Genomic DNA, 21,237 nt, shown 5'->3' with positions numbered 1-21,237 from the left:
AAAACAAAAACCTTCAAAGAAGTTTTATATGGCATTCGATAGTAAGTTATATAAAGTTGTTATCCTGGAATTATGTTAATGTCATGGGAAACAAGATTTTAGGCAGAAGAGGAAAGAGAAACAAATATGAAATCAAAGATTTTAAGTGAAAATCCTATAATTTTTGCTTCATTTTCAAACATAACATGGAATCATAATTTTTTCCTTTTTTTTACATTTTCAAACCGTATGTATTAGTGTTCTCTCCTGGAAATGCCTAAAAGCAGTAACAAATAAGTAGCAATCAACAACCCCAGCATTCAAGTTGTGATCTCTCAATACCATTTTCCTCTCAAGGGAACCAGAGTTCCTGGAAAACGGTCATTTCAGCTTCTGGGCAAGCAATGTACAAGATTATCTCAAGACATCTTGCCTTAAATTTTCACACAGAAGCGATCTGCAATTACTGAAGGTTTATCAAAACTACAAAAGAGCTGAATTTATGGGAGCTTTAGTTGAGCAAAGATTGGACAATTAGAACATGGAGAAAGAGTATTGGAGTGGGTTAGAACACATTAATATATAAAGACCCTTGAGTTCACATGGACTCTTCAAAAAAAAAAAATAGAACAACTCATCAAATACCTTAGAGGTTACTAGATTACTGATTTTTTATTCTTGCAATCAGTCAAAGAATCAAACATTTATCCTTGTTTGGTATGAAACATAATTTCTTTGTACCAAAGAGCTAATGATGGAAAGTAGTACTTCTTCATAGAAGAATCAACAGCTCATAATTGCAAAAGGAATGACAAAACGGGAAGAATCACTGTATAACTTCTGATGAGTTAATGGATCTAGGCACAGACCATCAATGATGAAAGCTTTACTGGGGCAGGAGAATCCACTTCCAAGATGACTCACTCTTGTGGTTCTTGGCAGAAAGCCTTCTTGCATGTGGGCTACATAGCCTTCGCTGTCCTTTCAACATGGCAACTGGCTTTTCCGGAATGAATGATCCAAGTGAACTAGCAATGCCTTTTATGACCTGGACTTGGAAGTCACATACCATCACATCCACCATATTCGGTTAATTCAAAGATAGTCATTAGTCCAACACACATTCAAGAGAAGAATTAAGCTCTGTCTGTAGATTGGAGGCAAATCGAAGACTTTATGGACATTGTAAGATGATTTCACGTTTTTTAAAAAAAGATATTACCAGCAATACACATTGATGTATTTAAAAAAACAAAACCACAAAGTTGTCTAAAATTGCTTTAAAATACTCCAGAAAAACAAGTGAAGAATAGGGATAAATGAGCCATCAATACCAGAATGTTGGTATGGTAATTTTTAAAGCAGGGTAATGAGTACATGTGGTTCATTATGCTCGTCTGTCACCTTTTGTGTATTTCTAAAATTTTCCACAGTGAAAAGTTAAAAATAAATTCATACCTTAGAAAACTATCCTGAAATTCCCCCCCCCCCCGCTTTTTTTTGAGACAGAAAGCTGTCGCCCTGGGTAGAGTGCCATGGCATCACAGCTCACAGCAACCTCCAACTCCTGGGCTCAAGGGAGTCTCCTGTCTCCGCCTCCCAAGTAGCTGGGACTACAGGCACCCGCCACAACGCCCGGCTATTTTTTGGTTGCAGCCGTCATTGTTGTTGGGTGGGCCCAGGCTGGATTCGAACCCGCCAGCTCAGGTGTATGTGGCTGGCACCTTAGCCGCTTGAGCCACAGGCACCGAGCCTGAAATTCCCCTTTTAACTTTATTTGTGTTTGGCAGCCATCATCCTGAGTTTGTTTTACATCTTTCTGAGTCCTTGGGGTGCAGCACAAGCCTGTGTCTTCATTTTCTTTTTTTATTTCTTTATTCTGATGGTTGCCAACCTCTGTAAGATGAGTTTTATGTGCTTGAAGGCTTAAGAATGATTTCTGCTTATATTTTTCAAAGTTAAAATTTTATTTTGAATATAAGATTTTTTATAAGGCACACCCAAAGGAAACCATATTTCTTTCTTTCTTTTCTTTTCTTTTTTCCAAGCCAGAGTCTCAAATTGTCACCCTGGGTAGAGTGCTATGGTGTCACAGCTCGCAGCAACCTCAAACTCTTGGACTCAAGTGATTCTCTTGCCTCAGGCTCCCTACCTAGTAGCTGGGACTACAGGTTTCTGCCAGAACTCTTGGCTTTCGGCTTTTTTTTTTTGTTTCCATTGTTTTATCTGGCCTGGACTAGGTTAAATCCTGCTAGCCTCAGTGTATGTGGCTGACACCCTAGCCACTGAGCTACAGGTGCTGCCCGGAAAAGCTGATGGGATCCTGATATCAATATAGAAACCATTTTTTTGTTTACCAAAAAAGCTTATTGTTGAAAATAACAAAATGGCAAAATTATAAAGAAATTGAGTTCATTAAGGGGTGGTTTTATGAAATTTAGAGAATGTGAATTGCTAGAATGTATAAATGGTTGCTCAGTATTTTCTTTAATTGCAAGTATTTAATTATTTATTTAACATATATAAATATATATCTATCTACATATATATTTTTTTGAGACAGTCTCACTGTGTCACCCTCAGTAAAGTGCAGTGGGATCACAGCTCACAGCAACCTCAAACTCTTGGGCTCAAGCTATTCTCTTGCCTTAGCCTCCCAAGTAGCTGGGACTACAGGTGCCCAGTACAACGCCTGGCTATTTTTTTTGTTGTTGTGCAGTTGTCATTGTTGTTTAGCTGGCCTGGGCTGGGTTGGAACCTACCAGTCTGGATGTATATGGCTGGCACGGTAACCACTGTGGTATGGGCACCGAGCCTATTCGTAAATATTAAGGGCCTTGTAAGACATTATGTTAAGGGCTAAAGATCAATTTTTTTTTTATTAAATCATAGCCGTGTACGTTAATGTGATCGTGGGGCACCATATACTGGTTTTATAGACCGTTTGACACATTTTCATCACACTGGTTAACATAGCCTTCCTGGCATTTTCTTAGTTATTGTGTTAAGACGTTTATATTTGGGCGGCGCCTGTGGCTCAGTGAGTAGGGCGCCGGCCCCATATGCCGAGGGTGGCAGGTTCAAACTCAGCCCTGGCCAAACTGCAACAAAAAAAATAGCCTGGCGTTGTGGCGGGTACCTGTAGTCCCAGCTGCTCCGGAGGCTGAGGCAAAAGAATCGCGTAAGCCCAGGAGTTAGAGCTTGCTGTGAGATGTGTGAGTGAGCCACGGCACTCTACCTGAGGGCAGTACGGTGAGAGTCTGTCTCTACAAAAAAAAAAAAAACATTTATATTCTACGTTTACTAAGTTTCACATGTACCCTTGTAAGATGCACCACAGGTGTAATCCCAGCAATCACCCTCCCTCTGCCCATCCTCCCCCCTCCCTCCCCTGTCTCTCCCCCTTCCTCATCCCCATATTCTTAGGTTATAACTGGGTTATAGCTTTCATATGAAAGCCATAAATTAGTTTCATAGTAGGGCTGAGTATATTGGATACTTTTTCTTTCATTCTTGAGATACTTTAGTAAGAAAAATATCACAGCTCTATCCATGTAAACAAGAAAGAGGTAAAGTCTCCATCTTTCTTTAAGGCTGCATAATATTCCATGGTGTACATATACCACAATTTATTAATCCATTCGTGGATTGATGGGCACTTGGGCTTTTTCCATGACTTAGCAATTAGGAATTGGGCTGCAATAAATATTCTGGTACAAACATCTTTGTTATGATGTGATTTTTGGTCTTCTGGGCATATATCTAGTAGAGGAATTATAGGATTGAATGACTGATCTATTTTTAGGTCTCTAAGTGTTCTCCAAACATCTTCCCAAAAGGAATATATTAATTTGCATTCCCACCAGCAGTGCAGAAGTATTCCCTTTTCTCCACATCCACGCCAACATCTCTGGTCTTAGGATTTTGTGATATGGGCTAATCTTACTGGAGTTAGATGATATCTCAAAGTAGTTTTGATTTGCATTTCTCTGATGATTAAGGATGATGAGCATTAAGGATGATGAGTATTAATTTGCATTCCCACCAGGAAGGCATGATCCTTCCCTTAAACAGCTTAGATAGAAACTCCTTTTTTTTTTTTAAGACAGAGTCTCACTTTATCGCCCCTGGTAGAGTGCCATGGTGTCATAGCTCACAGCAACCTCAGACTCTTGGGCTCAAGCAATTCTCTTGCTTCAGGCTTCCAAGTACCTGGGACTATAAAGTCTGGCTATTTTTAGAGGTGGGGTCTTGTTCCTGTTCAGGCTGGTATTGAACCTCTAAGCTCAGGCAGTCTACCTACCTTGGCCTCCTAGAGTGCTAGGATTACAGGAGTGAGCCACCACATCTGGCCTAGCTATAAACTTCTTTTATTACTCAATATTTACCTCTGTTTATTGAAGACAAATAAGTTTGTACAAAATAAAAAGACTACTTCCTATTTCAGTCCCAGTCTTTGAGTTCTACTGAAGTCCAGACTTCCTATCTACCCAGGTCTTTTTATAAGCCTTGTTGTCATGTCAGCTGTCCAGGATATTTTTCTTAAGAGCTAATCCCTAGATAGGTTGGGAATCTCTTTGCTCTTGAAACAACCTGTGAGTTCTTTGCTGTTAGTACCCTTGGTGTGCCTGTATGTAGTGATTTGTTTAAATTTCTTCTCCACTAGAACGTGAAGTTCTTTTTTTTTCCTTTTTATTTATTTATTTTTTATTGAGACAGAGTCTCACTTTGTGGCCCTCGGTAGAGTGCCATGGCATCATAGGTCACAGCAACCTCCAACTCTTGGGCTTAAGAGATTCTCTTGCCTCAGCCTCCCAAGTAGCTGGAACTACAGGCACCCGGCACAACGCCTGGCTTTTTTCTGGTAGAGATGGGGTGTCACTCTGGCTCAGGCTGGTCTCGAACCTCTGAGTCCAGGGTAGCCCACCTGCCTCTGCCTCCCAGAGTGCTAGGATTATAGGCGTGAGCCACCCTGCCCAGCCTAGAATGTGAACTTCTTGAGGATAGTTACCAGGTATTAATGAAACATTTTTGTATTTCCAGTGCCTTGCACATTTTAAAGTGTATAATAGATGATTAATGAATGAATAAATGAATGCTTGTATGCCATTTTCACCTGAGTGACTTCTTTTAGAAAGGCTATTCAGTATTAGGTTAAAGCTTTTAAATATCACTTACTGTATAACTGAAACTTCTAAATTATCAAGGATTCCAAATTAGGTAGAATAATTTTGTTAGCTAGCTTCCCACGCCCTTTCTTTTTTAGACGACCATCACAAAGTGGTATAGCTGGAAGGATCTCTTATAGATCATGAGATAAAGAAAGGGGGCATTTGTTTGCGGTTAGAAAGCCAGAAAGCGGCACAGGCAAGATCCAGAGTTAGGAGACTACTCCAGTGTCCTTTGCTGTGGCAGGCCGTTATACTAGTAGGAGTCGTCATGGTGACTGTGCTGTTATTTGAGTTCCTATCTATACGGTAGTGCCTTTTACCTCTATTTTGCAAGACTAGGCCATTTTCCCGAGTCTCATAGCTAATCCAGGGCAGAATCAGACTTGCCAGGTCGTCCGTCTTCAGAGCTCATTCCCTCAGCTCTTTACTGTCTGCTTCGTGTGTAAACATAGGATGCCTTTAAAAGCAGAGTTCACGGCATTGGTCATAAAACCCAACATCTCCTCAGTCAGTCCGATGATTCTTTCCTCTGCCCCACACTGTTGAGGATAGTGTCATTTTGGATGATTTTTCATGAAGAGCAAAATGATAGAAATGGGAATAGTTCAGTTTAATACTTATTTTGGAGACTAAAGCTTTTCATTTTATTATCTGAGCATTAAGGGTTTCTCTGAATTTCTAATTGAAATTTCTTTTTAATTACAACAGATATGTTTGTGTAAGTTCTTCATTAGAGAGATTTTAAAAATGCCTACTATAATTCTTACACAATATCTCAACCTTATAAAAATTCTTGGCACTTAATCCTATAATGGCATGGTACACATTTTAGTCTTTTCTGGAATTTTTTCAGATATTTGCATGCTTAATGTTGATCTAAAAAAATGAAGCTTGGAATTGTTCCTAAATTCTGACTGCTGCTGAACTTCTTGTTTGATTGCAGACTTTTTTCTTTCTCTTTCCGTATAGGGCCTCACACTGGGATTTCAAAACTGTTTAGTTAGTGATGAACTAGAAAGTCTGTAGCGCTTAGTGCAGCGCGGTCTATAGCTCATTGAAAAAAGAAAACTCCCTCTGTTATCATAGTGGTCTCCAAAAGTAAAGCATCTTTAATAAATCCACAGAAGAATTTAAAGCTCCTTCCATACAGTCATTAAAATTTTCTTTTAGGGGCAGTGCCTGTGGCTCAGTGAGTAGGGCGCCAGCCCCATATACCAAGGGTGGCAGATTCAAACCCGGCCCTGTCCAAACTGCAACAACAACAAAAAAAATAGCCGGGTGTTGTGGTGGGCACCTGTAATCCCAGCTACTCGGGAGGCTGAGACAAGAGAATCGCCTAAGGCCAACAGCTGGAGGTTGCTGTGAGCTGTCATGCCAGGGCATTCTACCCAGGGCAACAAAGTGAGACTCTGTCTCAAAAAAAAAAAAAAAAAAATTTCTTTTAAAGGCAGCACCCATAGTTCAGTGGGTAGGGCGCCGGCCACATACACCAAGGCTGGTGGGTTTGACCCGGCAGGGGCCAGCTAAACAATAATGGCAACTACAACACAAAAATCGCCAGGTGTTGTGGCAGAAACCTGTAGTCCCAGCTACTAGGGAGGCTGAGGCAAGAGAATCGCTTAAGCCCAAGAGTTTGAGGTTGCTGTGAGCTGTGATGCTACAGCACTCTGTAGCTCAGAGGGTAACATAGTAAGACTCTGCCTCCAAGGAGAAAAAAAAAATTTTCTTTTAATATTCCCAATGCAGTCATTCATATTAGTTCTTCCTCCCATGTTCCTAAGTCCAGCTCTCAAGAAATAACTGTTTTTAAAGCACAGTTTTTTATTTTTTATTTTCTTTAAACAGAGTCTGACTATATCACCCATGGTAGAGTGCTGTGGCATCACAGTTCACAGCAACCTCAAAACTCTTGGGCTTAAGCGATTCTATTGCCTCAGCCTCCCAAGTAGCTGGGACTATAGGTGCCCACCACAATGCCTGACTATTTCTTGGTTGCAGTTTACATTGTTGTTTAACAGGTCGAGGCTGGGCTCAAACCTGCCAGCTTCGGTGTATGTGGCCAGCACCCTACTCAGTAAGCTTCAGGCCCAAGCCTCAAGTACAGTTTTTAATGTAATCCTCACATGTGCGTTGTCTGGTGACATGAAAAAATGTCCTTGGAAGAATCTTACAAGATACCTGAAATTCTTCAGAGAATTCATAGTTGACAAAAAATGTACCAAGTGCATCAGTCCAAAAGTCCGCACCTAATTTTATATTTGTTCTTTAACAGCCATACTTAACATATAAGAAGTAGAAATAAACCTACGTGACTGGAAATAACCCATCAGTTTGGGGACAAATGGTGTACTTTAAATCCTTTATTGAGTGGATTTACTAAACCAAAATTCATTATTCAGTGACATACTGTTTGTGGGTTTTTATTCAGATATTCACTATTAGGAGGCACTTTATCGAGTCACATTTCTTCACTTTTTTCTGTATATTTCTTAAGTATTAGGGTTTAGGATGATGGCTTTTTAACCCCACATTTAATAAAAATAATAGCAGCTAATGATTACATCCTAACCATCTGCCAGACATTCTGCTATAAGCTTACATGCATTACTGTGTGTCTCATTTAATCATATAGCAGCATTTTGACATATGAATACTGTTTGTATCCCCATTTTAAAGTAAGGATTTAAGTCTTAGAAAGGTTTAAGGTCATCCAATAAGTACCAGAGACAAGATACTTAGGTAAAGTTTTCTAATTCAAAGAAAGGCTTATGCTTCACATTTATTACTAAACTGCTATTATATGACCCTCAATTATCAACAAATAAAATACTTAGAAGATGCTGTACAAGTACTTGTTAGGACAATGTACCCATACATTTTCAAGGGCGTTTTTAACAATGAGGGTTAAACCAGAGTTTTGGTAATACTCAGTTAATCAATTAATCACTATTCCCCAGTTGCAAAGGATTTCCAGTAATACTTATTTTTGTCATTTGTTTTTTAAAAGTTAGCATGATAGTTATTAGTGTTCATTTTTATTCATTACTTGACAGTACATGAGGAGTTAGACAAAGCAAAGTACTTTTCTAAGTTTTGTAGTTGAATGTATTCACAATCCAAAATAGATAGCTTTTAAGTTATTTTGGAAGCTACATTATCTGATTTATGTTAATTATTGGATTTATAGATGTATATTTCTGAGCATTTATTCCTCATTGTAACCAAGAAGCATGAATTGAGAAATAGATTCTTAATCAAAATGTACCGTCTATACCTGTTTATTCTTATGTAATTGTATTGATGATAGTTACATAATCTGACATAAATAAACCGAAGGTCTTATATTTCTCTTAACAGATTTTATTAAACAAAGAAGAGCAGGACTGAATGAATTTATTCAAAACCTGGTTAGGCATCCAGAGCTCTATAACCAGTAAGTCATTATCATTGTATTCTGAAGGGATGCTGAAACCAAATCTAAGAATGTTAAATAAGCCTCACAGAGATTTTATCTCTTCTGTGAAATCGTGCTGTATACTAGGTATGTTTGTAAATTCTTCCTGGAGCATTTCCTCCCTGATGTTCTTAATTCCCTTTGCCCTTCATCAACTTGTTTTCTTTTCTTTCTTCCATTTGTATTTGAATTAGTTTTACAGATTAAACTTGAAATAAATTTGCATAATGCAGTTAAAATATTTTACTAATTATTTGATACTATGTTTGTGCCTTCAAAAAGCATTTAAGTGCCCATTGCCTGCTTTGGGAATGTAAAACTAAATGACTTCCATCCCAGGGCGGCGCCTGTGGCTGAAGGAGTAGGGCGCCGGTCCCATATGCCGGAGGTGGCGGGTTCAAACCCAGCCCCGGCCAAAAACCACACAAAAAAAAATGACTTCCATCCCTTTCATCCCTTCTAGAGGCATGGGTTCCCAGCCCAGTGGGAGAGTCAGACGTATAAACAAGTAATTGAAGCTGGGTAGTTTCTATGGTAGAGATGTCAGAAGATAACAGAAAAATATGTGGCCCTCTCTTTTTGAGGATGTCAAGGAAAGCCTTCTAGGACTTAATGCATGTATAATCATTCAAGAAAAAAAGGTAGGGAGAACATTCAGGTAAAGGGAGGAGTACATGTAACAGAGGATGCAAAAACCCGGAACCTCGAGGCCACTTATAACATTCCATGGTGACTGGAACAGGGTAGGGTTTTGGAAAGGAGATGAGGCTGATGGCGTTGGTAGGGTCAGGCACACATGCCCCCAGCCTTTGTTCTAGCTGCAGCAGTGTTCTGTTGACCCACAGAAGGCCTCTAGTCTTTCTCAGCATAGTATTGTAGGCAGATGAAGGCACTTTCCCAGGCCTGGCTGCCCTGTTGGCCCATGCCTGTAATCTCAGCTCTTTGGAAGGCCGAGGTTGGGGGATCACTCAAGGCCAGAAATTTGAGACCAGCCTGAGTATAGCAAGACCTGTCTCTAGAAAATTAAAAAAATTAGCCAGGTGTGGTAGCACTTGTAGTCCCAGCTCCTCAGGAAGACACAGGATTGCTTGAACCCCATTTAAAAATGGTTTGATGGTGAGCTACTATGGCACCACTGTACTCCGGCCTGACTGACATAGCAAGACCTTGTCTGTAAAAAATAAGAAAGAAGGGTGGCGCTTGTGGCTCAACGGAGTAGGGCGCTGGCCCCATATGCCAGAGGTGGCGGGTTTAAAAACCCAGCCCCAGCCAAAAACTGCAAAAAAAAAAAAAAAGAAGAAGAAGAAGAAAGAAAGAAATACCTGTGAAAACATTGGTAGATCTGTGGCTTAGTTTATGTTTTTATTTTTGAGTCTAGTAGTTGGTTCATAGTGATTACCTTTATTGTCCTTGGTAATTTAATATATGTTACAGTACTTACATTGTTTTGTATGTATAAAGTATTATATTCTAAGAAGAAATAAAGAGGGTAAAGTAAAATATCTGTGGAGCTTTTCCACACCTTACTTAGCTATGTAAATGCAGAAGTTGCTTTATATAGATAAGGATGTAAACACAAAACACTTAAATAATATTTTCAGAAGTACAACACTGAAGGACTGTGTTTTTTAGCACTTGTTCTAAAAACCATGATTACCATTTATATAGTTCTTCATAGTTCAAAGAAGGCATCAACTCTTTTTTTTTTTTTTTTTGAGACATAGTTTTGCTTTGTCACCCTCGGTAGAGTGCCGTGGCATCACAGCTCACAGCAAGCTAAAACTCTTGGGCTTAAGCAATTCTCTTGCCTCAACCTCCCAAGTAGCTGAGACTACAGGTGCCCGCCACAATACCCGGCTATTTGTTGTTGCAGATGTCATTGATGTTTAGCTGGCCTGGGCTGGGATCGAACCCGCCACCCTTGCTGTATATAGCTGGTGCCCTACCCACTGAGCTACAGGCACAAAGCCAACTTCCACTCTTTTTTAATTTACTTAATTTATTAAGTTACTAAAAATACTAAAACTGATTCTTCCCTGACAAGATCTTCTGCCCAGAGCTATGGATTTCCCCTGATGCTCACAGGTAGGACAAGGGTCAAGGAGGTCTTGCCCCTGGATTAACCAGTGCAGTTCGAGCAGGGGTCTTCACATGAAATTGAATTCCCTTTCTAGTCTGTTCCTTAATGAAGACTTTTTTCTTTCTTTCTTTTTTTTTTTTTCTTTGAGACAGAGTCTTGTCTCAGTCAGTTGCTCTGGGTTAAGCTCCATGATGTCATAGCTCGCAACAACCTCCAACTCTTGGGCTCAAGCAAACCTCTTGCCTCAGCTTCCTGAGTAGCTGGGCCTACTGGCACCTGCCACAATGCCCAGCTAATTTAGCAAAGATTCTTTTACAGTTTGGCTCTTAGTGGAATTACTTGGTTAAACATTATGCCTTTTCCTGAGGACAAGTTCTATGCTATCTTCAGTTTAGATGTACCCTTCTAACCGCCAGTCTTGGCTCTGTGCACTGGCTGTTACTCTGAAATGGTATATGACTGGCTTCTTTGAAATATATTCCATGCATTCAAAGCTTTAATCTGTTCTGTTTTGACAGAGCTGACTTGGAATAAGTATACAAATGATGAGGGTGGTGATTATTCTAATATTTTTAATTGTTACTCAGAAGTTCTAATGCTATATATATAATAAATACTAAATATTCTGAATCTTGAAGTGTAGTATTACAAAGATGTTATATTTGACATTAAAATTCAACTAAAAGCAACTTGATTATTTAAAATCGCCAATTTATAAAACATTGTACTGTAAAATATACAGTTCTTGAGCATACAACTCAATGGATTTTTCTATACTTTTGCCCCCTGTAGCCACCGCCAGTACATTCAAGATAGAGAACATTTCCAGCACCCCCAGAATAGCCAGGAGTTTTTTAAACTTAATTTTTTAACTGACATTTTCTTTGTAATAAAAGTGACCTTTCATATTTTCTCGATCCCTTCTCTTCTTAACAGAACTTTAATTTTCATGCTCTTCATTTGATATCTTCATTTAAAATAGTAAAGGTTTTTTTTTTTTTTTTTTTTTTGTAGAGACAGAGTCTCACTGTACCACCCTTGGGTACAGTGCCATGGCGTCACACGGCTCACAGCAACCTCTAACTCTTGGGCTTATATGATTCTCTTGCCACAGCCTCCCGAGGAGCTGGTACTACAGGCACCCACCACAACGCCCGGCTATTTTTTTGTTGCAGTTTGGCCGGGGCTGGGTTTGAACCCGCCACCCTCGGCGTATGGGGCCTGCGCCCTACTCACTGAGCCTCAGGCGCTGCCTTAAAATAGTAAGATTGCAAGAAGCCAATCAAGCCTTTTATTACTATTGAGGAAATGTACTTTAAAAATAGCTTTACTTCAGTAGCTGGGCATTGTGGCGGGAGCCTATAGTCCCAGCTACTTGGGAGGCTGAGGCAAGAGAATCGCCTAAGCCCAAGAGCTGGAGGTTGCTGTGAGCTATGACGCCATGGCACTCTACCGCAGGCGACAAAGTGAGACTCTGTCTCTTAAAAAAAAAAAAAAAAAAAGCTTTACTTCAATAGATAAAAGCTCATTTTTAAGATAACTTTATTAAAATCAAATTTAAAAATCATTAAAAAGTAGAATAAAATGTTATTAGTTTCTCTGACCTGTATATGGAGGAGGGTTGTCTGAGAATATTGGCAGTGAATGATGTATCACAAAGTAAAACAATGAAAAATTTGAGTATTAAAAACTTCTCGTAAATCATAAATGAATTATCAATCGTAAATGAAAAATACAAAAATATTTTCCATAATAAAGATCAATAGAGAAGTAAAGTTAATATAGAAAGAACTCATGCAAATAACACCCTCAAGACACCAAAAGAAAAATAAAGCAAAAGAGCTGTTTACAAAAGAGGAGATACAAGTGGCTGATTAATTATTAGAAAAACTGAACATTTCCTTAAGAAATGAAAATGGCCAGATGCAGTGGCTCTTGCTTATAATCCTAGCACTTTGGGAGGCTGGGGCACAAGGATTGCTTGAGGCCAGGAGTTCAAAACCAGCAAAGGTAAGACAGCAAGATTTTATCTCTACAAAAAATAAAAATAAAAATTAGCTTGTTGTGATTGCACATGGTTGTGGCCCCAGCTATTTGGCCGGCTGAGGTGGAAGGATTGCTTGAGCCCTGGAATTTGAGTTTACAATGAGCTATGACCATGCCATTGTACTCTAGCCTGGGTGACCCTCAAAAAAATAAAGAAAGAAAGAAAAAAAATGGAAGCGTAAGATTCAGAAAAGTGCCCAGATGATGTCTATACAGCTCAACGAATGATCAGAAAGGGAACACACCTCAGTTGTCACTTTTACCCCCCACCAGGCCAAGAAATAAAACGTTATCAATACCCCTGAAGCCCCTCACACATCCTCTTTCAATCTCTGTGTCTTCTTTTCTTCCTAAAAGTAACTATTGTCCTGATTTTTAATAATATAGATTCGCCGCCTAGTTTTTAAACTGTATGTAAATAGAATCATACAATTTTTTTTCTCCAGCTGGCTTATTTTCAACAAGGTGAGAGTTACCCATGTTGTTCTATGGAGCTGTAATTTATTTCCTTTGCTATGTAATATTCCATTGTATGAATGTGCCACAGTAATCTGTTCTACTATTGATGTACACTTGAGTTGTTTCTGTTTTCTGGCTATTGTAAATTATATTGTCATTAACAACTTTTGGTGCACACATGCAAACATTCTTTATGTATCTTGAAGCAGAACTTCTGGGTTATAGGATATGTATATGTTTAATCTTAGTGGATAATGTTGAATGGTTTTCCAAAATGTTAGTACCAGTTTCATACTTCTACCATCAAATCACATTGCTTATCTCACCAGCACTTAGCATTGTTAGTCTTTCCATTTTAGTAAGTCGTTAGTTTCTTTAATTTGCATTTGCGTAATACCTTTTTAGAAAAATGCAGTTTTTCACTTACCAAATTATCAAAGATGTTAATATACAATGTGTATTTGTATATACCTTTAATGCAAACCAAGGCTGGGAGAGTTTTCAGGGTGTTCCTATACTGCTAACAGAGTGTAAATTGGTATAACCTCTCTGGAAATCACTTTAACAAATTATTTAATGCTGAAAAATTCTTTACAATTCTGACCAGTCATTTTATTTGTAAAAATCTGCAGTTTCGAGGCTGGTGGTTGCCTAGGTGCATGGGTTGAAGACCAGCCTGAGCTAGAGCGAGACCCAGTGTCTAAGTATAGCTGGGTGTTGTAGTGGGCGCCTGTCATCCCAGGTATTTGGGAGGCTGTGGCAAGAAAATTGCTTAAGCCCAAGACTTTGAGGTTGCTGTGAGCTATGATGCCACAGTACTCTACTGAGGGCAGCAAAATAAGGCTCTATCTCAAAGAAAAAAAAAATCTGTGCAGTTCTAACGTTAGCAGAAAGGTGGTCAATTGCAGTGTTATTTATAGTAATGAAATTGTATAGTAAAAAGTTGGAAGCCATCTATAGATCCTAAAGTAAAAGAATCATTCAGTAACATGTCTTTTTATTTTTTTCATTCAGTAACTTTTGGTGCACCCATATTATACAACATCATATATCTATCGAAAGTTACTGTTTATCAAGAGTTTTTTTAACAACATTGGCAAATGTTTATAATTAATTTTTAAGTGAAAAACATAAAAATTTAAATATAGCATGATCCTAATTATGCAGAGAACAAGACTGAAATAAAACATGCTAAAATGGTAATAGTGCTTGTGTGTGGTAAGATTAAAAATCCCCACCCCCTTTTATTGAGATAAAATTCAACATTTTAAGTATTTTAAAGTATATAATTCAGTGGTGTTTAATATAGTCACAATGCTGTTCAACCATCTTCAGCATCTAATTCTATTACTCCAAGTCTAATCTGATATTTTCATCCCCCCCACAAAAGAAACTATCTCCAAATTGTCTCTTCCTCCAACTTTTGAAACCACTATTCTATTCCTGTCTCTATAGATTTGCCTATTCTGAGTATATCAAAAATGAAATCATACGGGCAGTGCCGGTAGTTCAGTGGGTACAGCACCCGCCACATACACCAAGGATAGCGAATTTGAACCTGGCCTGAGCCTGCTAAAATCAACGATGACAAGTGTAACTACAACCAAAAAATAGCTGGGCATTGTGGCGGGTGCCTGTAGTGCCAGCTACTCGGGAGGCTGAGGCAAGAGAATAGCTTAAGCCCAAGAGTTTGAGGTTGCTGTGAGCTGTGACGCTACAGCACTCTACCCAGGGTGACAGCTTGAGACTCAACCTCAAAAACTAAATAAATAAAGTGAAATCATACAGTACGGTCTGGTTTCTCTTCAGAGTGGGTAAATCTTACTAAAGATTTCCGTGGAGAATGGGCAGCACCTGCAGCGCAGTGGGTAGAGTACGGGCCACGTACACCCAGGCTGGTGGGTCAAACCGGCCTGAGCCTGCTCAAATCAACGTGACGACTGCAACAACAACAAAATAAATAGTCGGGCACTGTGGCAGGCACCTGTGGTCCCAGCTGTTTGGGAGGCTGAAGCAAGAGAATTGCTTAAGCCCAAGGGATTGAGGTTGCTGTGAGCTGTGACACCACTCTACCCAGGGCGACATAGTAAAACTCTGTCTCAAAAAAAAGATTTCCGTGGAGAGGAACAAGTTGAGTTTTTAATCAATTTTTTGTGGTCTAGCTTTGGCAAAGCTAATAATAAACAAATAGAATCAAATCAAATAGTCAAATCAAATGGAAACAAATAGAATAATAAATAAACAAATAGAAAAGGATCACAATATGTGATCCTTTCGGCTGGGTGTGGTGGCTCATGCCTGTTGTCCTAGCACTCTGGGAGGCTGAGTCGGGTGGATTGCCTGAGCTCATGTGTTTGAAACCGTCCTGAGTCAGAGCCAGACCTTGTCTCTAAGAAAAAAAAAAAAAAAAAAAAGGCTGGGTGTTGTGGCAGGCACCTGTAGTCCCAGCTACTTGGGAGGCTGAGGCAAGAGAATCACTTGATCATAAACCACATTTTGTTTATCCATTCATCCACTGATGGATATTTGGGGTGTTTCCACTTTTTAGCTATTATGAATAATGCTGTAGGGTGGAGGCTGGTCCGCGGCCGAAGTACAGACATTTTTCCTGTGAGAATTACCAGGAACAGTTCAATATGGGGGATATTCTGGCTCATGAATCTGAAATACTCGAACTAGTGAAAGAGTATTTAGATTTTGCTGAATTTGAAGATACCTTGAAAACATTTTCCAAAGAATGCAAAATAAAAGGAAAACCGTTATGTAAAACAGCAGGTGGATCTTTACAGGACTCTAAATCATTGATAATTCAGAAGGCTCTTGTCTCTGCATTTGACAATGGAGACCAGAAGGCGTTCTTCAATTTATGGGAAGAACACATTCCCAGTTTCATCCAAAATGGTGACGCCCTTGCCCAGAAGTTGGAATTCTATCTTCACATCCATTTTGCCATCTATCCTCTGAAACATTCCGTAGGGAGACCGGACAGAGAGGAGCTGGAGGAAAGGATTTCTTACTTCAAAACCTACCTGGAGACCAAAGGAGCAGCGCTGAGCCAGACCACCGAGTTTCTTCCTTTCTATGCCCTTCCTTTTCTTCCCAACCCTATGGTACACCCTTCGTTTAAAGAACTCTTTCAGCGTTCCTGGACTCCAGAGTTAAAGTTGAAGTTGGAAAAGTTTCTAGCTTTAATATTTAAAGATAGCAACACGCTGAAGCTTTTAACAGTGTATAAGGAGAATGGACAAAGTAACAAAGAGATGTTGCAGCAGCTCCACCAGCAGCTGGTCAGAGCTGAACTTAGGTCAGTGACCTACCTGAGACGTACAGTAAGATCCAAGCAGACTACCACAATCTCATTGGAGTCACAGCAGAGCTGCCGGATTCTCTCAGGCCACAGTCAGTGGCAAGATGATCACTCCCGAGTACCTCCAGAGTGTCCGTGTCTGCCTCTTCAGCAACCAGATGTGGCAGAGCCTGGCTCATAGCGTGGACTTCACAAGGCCTGGGACGGCTTCCAGCATGTTACAAGCTTCCTTGGCACCCGTGAGACTGAAAGATGTCCCATTACCGCCCTCCCTGGATTATGAGAAACTGAAGAAGGATTTGATTTGGGGGAGTGATCGTTTAAAAGCCTTCTTGTTGCAGGCTCTGCGCTGGCGCTTGAGCACCTCCCGTCCTGGAGAGCAGAGGGAGGCGGTTCTGCAGGCCTACATCAGCAACGACCTCTTGGACTGTCATAGCCACAACCAGAGAAATGTGCTTCACTTGCTGCACGCAAAGAGTGAGGTGGTGCGGCAGTACATGGCCAGGCTCATCAACGCTTTTGCGTCACTAGCTGAAGGTCGCCTCTACCTTGCTCAGAACAAAATGGTGCTGTGGATGCTGGAGGGAAGGCTGAAGGAGGACAAGGATGTCATCACCCAGGATAATGTCCTTGGGGCCTTGCAAAAGTTCAGCCTCAGGCGCCCGCTGCATCGCTTCAAGATGGTCTCATCTTCTGGCTGATTGATATTCTGAAGGACTCTGATTGCCTGTCTGACTACACACTGGAGTTCTTAGTGGCTTTGCTTATGAACCTCTGCCTCCGGAATGCAGGGAAGAACATGTGTGCCAAGGTGGCAGGCCTCGTGCTCAAAGTCCTTTCAGATCTGCTTGGCCATAAAAGCCACGAGATCCAGCCGTATGTGAATGGAGCTCTGTACAGCATCCTTTCTATTCTGTCCATCCAGGAGGAAGTGAGAGCAATGGGGATGGAAGACATCCTACACTGCTTCATCAAAGAAGGCAACACTGAAATGATCCACCAGATTTTTTTTTTTTTTTCGTTTTTGGCTGGGACTGTGTTTGAACCCATCACTTCTGGCATATGGGACCGACGCCCTACTCCTTGAGCCACAGGCACCGCCCCGCCAGATAGAATTTATCATCAAGCAACTTAATTCTGGTCAGTTTAAGGCAACATTCCGGGATCTTTCTTGTGAATCATTCACAAGAAATGTACCGGAAAGATACATGGACTGTCTTATAGGGCCTTGTCATGCTTCTGCCAGCATTCATTCAAGAAGCATTTAGGGAGGTGAAGAGACCTAAGTGAACCCACTAACAAGAGTTCATTCAGGTATTCAAGGCCAGATTGTCCAAAGATTAATAATATCTTATCACACTTAACAGATACAGCCAACAAAAAGAATTTAAAGGCAATTACAGAAGCCCTTCCCTAGCCTTGTGTGTTCTCTTTATGTGGCCCCTCCCTTTCCTCTCCTAAATCCTGCCCCACTGTTAAGGGTGGCTTCCCCAGGTTCCTGTCAGGGAATGAAAACAGGTGCCAGCCTTTCCAGCACCACTGTGGAAAATGGCATCCCCCACATTTATTCATTCAATCCAAAACAAACAAACAAACAAAAAATAATGCTGCTCTGAGTAGTCCTGTGTGAGTTTTTGTGTGAACATACTCATGTGTTGTTATTTCTCTTGGATATATGCCCAGGAGTGGAATTGTGGGGACATACAGTAACTGTTTAACTTTTCAAGGAACTATGAAACTTTTTCACAGCAGCTGTACCATTTTACATTCATGCCAGCCCTTCCCTTTTTATTTGTATTTTATTTATTTATTTATTTTTTGAGACAGAGCCTCAAGCTGTCACCCTAGGTAGAGTGCCATGGCATCACAGCTCACAGCAACCTCCAGCTCCTGGGCTCAAGCAATTCTCTTGCCTCTGCCTCCCAAGTAGCTGGAACTATAGGCACCCACCACAATGCCTGGCTAATTTTTGGTTATCTCACAGTAACCTCTAGCTCCTGGGCTCAAGAGATTCTCCTGCCTCTGCCTCCCAAGTAGCTGCGACTATAGGCGCCCGCCACAGCGCCTGGCTATTTTTTGGTTGTAGCTATCATTGTTGTTTGGCAGGCCCAGGCTGGATTCGAACCTTCCAGGTTAGGTGTATGTAGCTGGTGCCTTAGCCACTTGAGCCACAGGTGCCGAGCCAGCCCTTCCCTTTTTAAAAAATTTTTTTTTATCTTTTGAATTCCCTGCAATGAATGTATATTGTTTGTAATTGTTTATCTTTTGAATTCCCTGCAACGAATGTACATTGTACCAGGTGTAGAGAGTGAATCATTCCTCAGAATTGTCACTAATCCACGCGTGGCCCATCTTTCATTTTAGTCCATTTTTTCTCTTTATTATGTATTTATTTATTTATTGGCAACAGAGAGTCTCACTATGTTGCCCTTGGTAGAGTGCTTTGGTGTCACAGCTCACAGCAACCTCAAACTCTTGGGCTTAAGTGATTCTCTTGCCTGAGCCTCCCAGTAGCTGAGACTACAGGCACCTGCCACAACGCCCAGCTATTTTTTGTTGTAGTTGTCATTGTTGTTTAGCTGGCCCGTGCCGGGTTCAAACCCGCCACCCTTGGTGCATTTGGCCAGCGCCAGAACCACTGTGCTGTGGGTGCTGTGTCTTTCTCCTCAGCCTTGATCTTCGTAACCATTTCCTCATCGTCACCGTTGACATCCAGGTTAATATGTTGGATATATGTGCTTGCATATCTGTATCTATGTAACTTTGTTAAAATTAGACTTACTGATGCTTTGTGTGTACACATATTTATATATATATATATATATGTAGATAGAAAGGAAATATATATATCCTGTGTTACGGTTCCTTGTTTCTGGCTGCTGACTGATATTCTCTGTAGTCTGTTAGCATAGTTGATTTCCCTGATGCCTACTTTGCTTCAAATTCCTACTGTAGAGAATCCTGCAGTGAATGTCATGGTTACTACATGCCTTTGCCTGGTCCTGCACATAATTTTTGTATGGTTTAATTCCTAGAACTGGAATTTCTGGGCCCAGAGAAAATGCATACACAGTTTCAGCAAGTATTGCCAGGTTTCTTTACAGAAAAGTTGTCTTGTTCTATCTTCTCACCAGCAATACATGAGGGTGTCTCTTTCCCTAAGTCCTTACTAACTTCTGATATTAGCTTTCTTTTTCCCCTCTTTTTTTTTTTTTTTTTAGAGGCAGAGTCTTACTTTGTCGCCTTTTGTAGAGAGCTGTGGTGTTACAGCTCACAGCAACCTCCATATCCTGGGCTTAGGCGAGTCTCTTGCCTTAGCCTCCCAAGTAGCTGGGACTACAGGATCCTGCCACAACACCCGGCTATTTTTTTGCTGGGGCTGGGTTCAAACCCGCTACCCTCAGTATAAGGGGCCGGCACCCTACTCACTGACCCACAGGCGCCACCCCTGGTATTATCTTCCTAATTTTTGCCTGTTAGTAGATATAAAATGGTATATCCTTCTTGTTTTAATTTATATTTTTTGGTTATTAGTGAAGTTAGCATCTTCATAAATTTGCTTTGTCATTTACGTTGTCTCTATCAACTACCTCTTTATGCCTTTGCCCATTTGTCTGTTGGTTTCCTTGTTTTTTAAAAAAATAATTTTCTTATTGCTTTTATAATGTTAATAGATTTTGTTGGCTTTCTTACTATCAGTGCTAATATAGTTATTTCTATATTGGTTTCTATTTTAAAAGGCAGAAAACCTGTAGAAATGCTGTTGAAGTTATAATAAAGTTCATTTTTGTTTTTAGTCCAGATGTCAGAGCATTCCTTCCAATGGACAGTCCAAAACACCAGTCAGATCCATCTGAAGATGACGATGAAAGAAGCATTCAGAAGGTAGTAAGAGGAATTTTTTTTAACAGAAAAAATACCATTCCCCCAAAGTTGAAATTAGTGGCAACTTTAGGGCAACATATACTTAAAAAGAAGTAACTTCATCCATAGTAGGTTTCTGCTAAATAAAATACATAAAGACAAACATGTACAACTTACTGATCACTTTTTTTTCTGATCTCTATTTCATATAAAATTTATAGGATGAATATTTATGTAATAAAAAGTAGTATAAGTGAATTAAAGAAAAATTTGAAAATAGCAGTTAATAAAGTATTACCCATATTTTTTGCCACCCAGACCTAGTAATTTTTTTCAATTTATTTGTTTATTTATTTTTTACTTTTTAAAATTTTTTTGTTTTTATTAAATCATAACTGTGTACCTTGATGCATTTATGATACCTTTGTAATTATGATGCATTATGGCAGGATAACTGATTTGATATACAATGTGAAATGTTTACATTGAACTGATTAATATGTCCATCACAATTACACTCTTTCTTTTTTTTTTTTTTTTTGTAGAGACAGAGTCTCACTGTATCACCCTCGGGCAGAGTGCCGTGGCGTCACACGGCTCACAGCAACCTCCAACTCCTGGGCTTAAGCTATTCTCTTGCCTCAGCCTCCCGAGCAGCTGGGACTACAGGCGCCCGCCACAACGCCCGGCTATTTTTTGTTGTTGTTGCAGTGTGGCCGGGGCTGAGTTTGAACCCGCCACCCTCGGTATATGGAGCCGGCGCCCTACTCACTGAGCCACAGGTGCCACCCATACTCTTTTCTTAATAGTTTTTAAATGTACCATTGCATTATGCACATTAGGTGAGGTTCCCCCCCCAAGTAACCTCCTGCCTCCC

The 21,237-nt window shown here is 40.2% G+C and overlaps 2 pseudogenes; both read left to right on the top strand.

Moving 5' to 3' along the window:
• LOC128563707 (serine/threonine-protein kinase Sgk3-like) overlaps positions 1-21,237 on the top strand; it is a 427,955-nt pseudogene that overhangs the window by 18,655 nt on the left and 388,063 nt on the right.
• LOC128563996 (lisH domain-containing protein ARMC9-like) lies at positions 15,826-17,764 on the top strand (annotated as a pseudogene).

This window comes from Nycticebus coucang, chromosome 13 (genome assembly GCF_027406575.1).
Source record: "Nycticebus coucang isolate mNycCou1 chromosome 13, mNycCou1.pri, whole genome shotgun sequence".
In the NCBI taxonomy this organism is placed as follows: domain Eukaryota; kingdom Metazoa; phylum Chordata; class Mammalia; order Primates; family Lorisidae; genus Nycticebus; species Nycticebus coucang.
This window is presented reverse-complemented; position numbering and strand designations above follow the sequence as displayed.